General features: G+C 45.5%; 1 protein-coding gene across 1 annotated transcript in view; it reads left to right on the top strand.

Annotated features, from left to right (window-relative positions):
• Nucleotides 1-1,826: 1,826 nt before the first annotated feature.
• Nucleotides 1,827-6,000, top strand: part of ZNF148 (zinc finger protein 148) — a 96,895-nt gene continuing 92,721 nt past the window's right edge. The window contains exon 1 of the mRNA XM_087818194.1: nt 1,827-1,933. The gene's annotated coding sequence lies outside the window, so the exon portion shown is untranslated. The remainder of the gene's footprint in view (nt 1,934-6,000) is intronic.

The raw sequence follows: 6,000 nt of genomic DNA, 5'->3' as shown, positions 1-6,000 counted from the left end.
TCCCCCTCTCCACTTCTGCTGTTACTAACTCTATGGTGCTCTTTATTCAACTCACGTTACAGTGTGTTGTTGCTCAGTTATGGTGTAGAGCAGAGAACCAGATCTATTCCTAACCAACCAACTTTAGCCCATTGGGTATAATCTCCAGGCCTTCAATCCTTTTTAGTTATTAGTTTTCCTGTTACCTATTATTCAAAGTTTGCTTCTTTGCTGCCAGAGGTGCTTCGCATTTTAACCTCTGAATCTGATGCCATTGCAGATGCTGGAAGTTGCCAGAAGGCTGTCCTCCGGATAACTCTCTTGCTCTAGTTTGAATCACTGTTCTGTTGCAATTAGCATTCAGAATGTGCACTGTCATCTTATTTAAAAATACATATTTTTAAATGCAGAAAACACACGGAGAGTTGACTGTGGAGCTGTGGCTTGTCCTTGCTCTTCTTCGTTACCTGTGTCTCAATGAAGCTGAACCGCTGGGCCTCCGCTCTTTCTAAACAGGCGTCAGGGTTTACTAAGGTTAGTGCCTGGGGGTACATTAACCTTGCAGACACTAATCTAATTCGGTGCCATCACAAGGGCATAATACCAGAGTTTGGAACTTCGCCAGAAAGCACTATTCAAATGAGCATTCAGTTGGCAAGGGGTGGGGACGTGGGTGTGGACAAAGGAAGGGCTCCAGAAATGGTTATACAGGTATCTTAACGCCTTTCCTTTCCCTCTCCCCTCAGAGGTTATGCTTAAGTACTGCAGGGGACGCTCTAAATAAATCTTCAGGCAATTATGAAGAAACAGTAGTGAAGGTGTTTCTTCCCATGGTAAGCGGCTGGTGCTCATAACCACTCAGCATTCACTGAGCATCTTTTATGTCACGGGGCTGACCTTGTGCTAGGGCGGGGACGTGGAGATGAGTAATTGTAAACCATCCAGTACAGCAGCACCTCAGGGTGCCTCATAAATGCTGGTTGAGGGAAGGCACCGTGGCGGAGGTCACAATTGGGCTAAGGTCACTTAAAGGGCTCCAAGGATGGAGACGCGTAATTGTGCAATTCTAGCGTTTCCTAGATCATCACCAAGACTTTGCCACACAGACGGAGAAGTTTTGGGCCCCAGGTGAAGGGAGCGGGAAATACCACGTAAGACCTTGCGCAGCGGGGTCCGGGGCCGCATCGCTGCGTCTCGTCGGCGGACACTAACGGGGTTCGCCGCCTTCCAGGGCGCAGGGCCGCCGCTTCCGGAAGAGGCGGCATTTGGGGTGGTGGAGGCTAACGGCCGGAGGTGGAGAGCGGAGCGCCAGGTAAGAGAGGAGAAACGAAAAGGCTAAGAAAGGCTGGCCGATGACCTTTCACCGACGCCCCGCGCCCGCCCTTCTCCCCGGGCCTGAAACGCACGCGACCCCCGGGTCCTCCGCTTCCCAGCGCGCTAGGTACTGATCACGGCTGAAGGCGGACCTCCGCTCAAAGAGTTTTCCACAGTTCCGATCTTTTTCAAACTGCTATCCTCCCAAGCGCAGCCCGGGGGACTCGTGGCCGAGGCCAGCCTCCCCGGCCACGCCGGGCGGGTGACACGCAGGCGCCGGGACAGAAACCACGCTGGGTCTTCCCAGCTCGGCCGCGGGAACAGGGAGAGCGAGCGCAGCAGAGCGCTTCCCGTGTGCGGGGCTTCCCATAATGCACCGCGCGGGCAGGGCCGGCGATCGCGGCGGCGCTCTAGCCGCAATGTCTGCGTCTCTACTGCTCTGGGAGGAGGAAGAGAAGGAGGAAGAGGAGGAGGAGGAGGGGGAGGAAGAGGAGAAAGGCGCAGGGGTGGGAGCAGTTGCCGAAGCTGCTACAGCAAAAGTTCTCCCCCCTCCCCCCTTCCCCTCTTCTCAAGGTCCCTAGAAAGGTTGGAGCTGCTGCCGTCTGCAGTCGGTGACCGCGCGACTCGGCGCCCGCCCGCGGTAAAGCGCTCGGCCTGGCAGGCCCGGGCCCGGGGGAGGGCGGGGGAGGGGGAGGGGGCGGCGCGCGGGGGGAGCGCACGGCGGTAATGGCCTGACCCCGGGGGGAGCGCGCCGTGGGGAGGCTGGGGGTGGCCGGGGGACAGGCTGAGGCCCGGGGAAACGCTGGAGCAGGCTGGGGGACTGGAGGAAGCAGGGCGCGGATGGTGGGTTGGGGGGTTGAGAAAGGATAATGACGGGGGTGGCAGAGGCGAGAAGGCGGCCTCCGAGGCCTGAGGGGGGTGGCAGAGGTAGGGAAGAAGGTGGGATGTTTGCATGGGGAGGCCGGAGGGTGCCCGGTGTGGGTGTGAAAAGGCTAGAGAGACACCAGGTCTCTGCCCACGGTGCCTGGTGCAGTGCTTTATGCACCGCAGGCCTCAGTCACTGTTGCTGCCTGAGTGTTCTTTGGGAGAAGGGAAGGGCAGGGGTTGGAGGAAAGGGAATCCTTGCAGGAAACCTAGCGGGAGTGTGTACAAGGAGAGAGGCCGGGGCGAAGAATGTCGGATAGGTGGAGGAATGCAGGGGATGGCTGTGGAGAAGTCTTGATTCTGGGGGGCTGTTCATTGTGCAGATACATTAGGTATTTCGTTATGGAAAAAACCCGAAGCGTCTCTAAGGAAAGGAAAGAAGGAATATAAAGAATTTCCGTGAATAGAAAGAACAGCGTTTGAAGCAAGAGGGAGCGCTAAAATTAGAGACTATGAAGAGAACGCATGATAGAATAGACAGATATAGTAGAATTAATACAAATGTTGGCCCAAGGACTAAAGAGTGATTCCAGATGGGCCGGGATGGCCTAGTTCCGAACCTGTTTGGGCTCTTCTGTAGATGACATCTGGTAAGTGTGACTCCCGGCAGTGGTTGGGGGTCACTGAGAATTAAACCTTAGTCTGTAGTTTGGGCTGAGACGTTTTAGACCTGCACCAATGAATGTGAGAATCTCAGGAACAGATCTTAAGAAAACACCTGGCCCACAGGTATTCTCCAGGTCATGGAGTTTATATTTTAGCAAATTTGAAGTATTATCACTTACCAGAGACTGGATGAACACTATCCTGGCAAATGCTGGAATGGAAATTACTTGACTTGGCGGTTTTCTTCTTCATGGCCCAGCTTCATGGTCTAGGAGAACTAGTGCCATGTTATTCAGCCTGGATTGCTGTACACAGGGTTATAATTAATGGTGGGGGGATTCCATGCATGGTGGCCCTTTGGAGGCTCCTTTTGTAGCTCCAATTAGTGTAATTGACTGGACTTGTTCCATAACTCTGGGGCCGATAGGAGACCTTTTGCTGTTCACAGCTTCTGAATGTGTACTCTTACTGAAGGGCTGGTGGTATTGAAGAAAATGCATCAGCCTACAGAGTGTGGGCCAGCAGAATGGAGGATCTAGAATATCTGTTTTGGTCTTAAGTTGCAAGGTTAGGGCTGGTTGCCTTGAGGTCTAGGGGAACCTGAAGAGACTGGATGATTCTAAATCCAGGTTGGAGGGAGTATTAGCATTTTTATATCAGGAAATGGACCAAGACTTAATGGGAGTTGCTGAGTTCACACCAGACCAGATTTCAAGAGGGAACTCTGGGCTAGAACCATACTCTTAAAGCTTTATTCACCTGAAAATGGGTTATTAAGAAAGACTTCTATACACATTACATTATAATATTAATTCAGCTGAGGAGAGGTTAGTATGAAAAATCCTTTTATGGAAGTAGAGGGTGGAGGGATTAATGAAGAAGGTGGAAAGAAATTTGGGAGAGGGATGGAAAAATTCAATCATTTAACAACTTCTGTATCTCTAAAGGAGGGTGATAATTTAGCATTAGAGTGGAGAGGGATTTTATTAAAAATGTTTAATAGAAATAATCCAGATTATTTTTTTTAAATTTGGAAAACTCTATGTCAGTTCCTGTGGGATGCTTCAATATTTTACATTTTTATTGTCATAGTATGAGAGGGTCTCCCCCTCCCTTATCACTGGCACTGTGTATTATCAGTTTTTTAAATTTTTGTAAGTTTATGGACTTTAAATGATACTATTACATTATTGTTTTTCTCCCCTTTTTATATTATATGAAATAATACATTTACATAATTTAAAAATAAAATTGTACAGAGGGAGCTTATGATGAAAAGCAGTAGTGCCTATCTCACTTGTTCAATTGCAGTTCCACTTTCCAGAGTCCATTACTTCTAGGCATTAATTTTTGTAGTTCTTATCATGCTTCTCTTGAGGTCCAAAAATTACTTGCATGTACTATTATTTCTTGATTGATTAAAATGACATTATGAAGTAGTCAGAAGACTTTTTACTGTGAATGGAAAGGATTTGTGTCACTAGCACTATCCCCTTCCTGCTTCTCCTTTTCAAAAACATAGAATAAAAACATAGAATAAAACATAAATTAACATACTTAATCTATGAACATGTTGCTAATATGGTGGAAAAAGGCATGTTGCTCATATATTAGGAAAGATTAATGAAATACTGGTTTTTGGAATTTGTGTATGAGGTGCAACATTACTGTGTCAGTGTGACTGAGATTGGGAGAATAGAAAGATCCCATTTTAGGAAGTCGTCTTTAACCCCACCTCTTGAGATCTCTTATTCTAAATAAAAACAGCATTCACATTTAGATTATATACTGCTAAATTTTGTCTTTGTTTATGGAATTATTCTCTCTTTGTTTTGCAATTGGTGGCTAGATTGTAACCTGCTCTAGAGCTGAGATTGACTTTAATCTCTGGGGATACTCACAATAGCTTGATTCTTAAGTACTTAGTAAAATACCTGTTGAATGACTAATAGAAAGTATTGTTTTAGTGATAATAGTGGGAATGTGTAAAATTGTTGAGCACTATGAGGGTATTGCTGACAACATGTGTGTGTGTGTGAGGGAGAGGAAGAGACGGAGGGAGAAGGAAGGAGAGAGAAAGAAAGGGAGAGAGAGAGAAAGGAGTTGAAATAGAGAGGGAGGGAGGGACAGAAGGGATATCCTACTAGGGAAGGTTTTTAGATTTAAGGGGAGAAGACAGAATGGATTAGAATGGAACTGTAACAATTCTGGAAAAACATTGAAGGGGAGGGACCAAAGGTTCTAGTCTAATCTGAGGCTAGTTTAATCTGAGTTAATCTGGTCTGGTCTGGAGTTTGGGACTGGTTTAATTTGGATTGTTTTACCTCAGGCCTAAATGACTGGAGATTTTTAGCTGTTTTAAGAATATGTCTGATTTAATTCATTTTTAAGATAATAAAGTGTTAGATGAAGTTTCTTCCCTCAAGGAATTTATAATACTTATATTCTTTTAGAAAGGGCAAGACAGTTTGAATTAACTCAGTACTGGTGTAAGATTGCAGAAACTTGATTTTTTATAACAAATATCAAAAGTATACCTTCGATGAGAATTTTTGTACTTTGATAGTAATTTACAGAGTTAGTATTCAGAACTTCTGAATTACCTTCTGACCCTCTTAGCACATTCTATACAATATACGTATTTATTGAGGACCTGTTGTGGGAGGGAGTCTATAAAGGTGAGTAAAACATGGTCCCTGTCCTCTAGGAGTTCATAATCCCTCCAGGATGGCACAGTTACAAAGAATACGGGGCATAATGTTATTCTGCCTTTTTTTTTTTTTTCCATAACGTTATTCTGAATAGTTTTATTGGTGATGGATCTTTTTAGTTTGAAAGGTTTGATTTTAAGAAATGCTGAAGATTTGTTGATATCAAGTAGAGTGTATAAAGAATAGTTTTGGTTTAAATTCACTGAGTCACAGAAATGGGAGTGATTTTTTTTGGTTGACTTACTCACTGACTTTGGAAAACACTCCTAAAGAGGAAGTCGGAAATATTTTAAACAATGGTGACAGTTCACATGTAGTTAGTTAGGTACTAGATGATATTGATTAAATGCATCAGATGGTTGGATGAATAGAATGAATAAATGAGTAAGTAGTAGTCTCCCAAGTTAAATATTTAAAAGAGGACCACACTGGTTTTAATATGTAAATAAATTCTGGGTGTGTTTAT

Source organism: Miniopterus natalensis, chromosome 6 (assembly GCF_054644295.1).
Source record: "Miniopterus natalensis isolate mMinNat1 chromosome 6, mMinNat1.hap1, whole genome shotgun sequence".
In the NCBI taxonomy this organism is placed as follows: Eukaryota; Metazoa; Chordata; class Mammalia; order Chiroptera; family Miniopteridae; genus Miniopterus; species Miniopterus natalensis.
The sequence above is the reverse complement of the archived record's forward strand: the minus strand, read 5'-3'. Positions and strand labels throughout refer to the sequence as shown.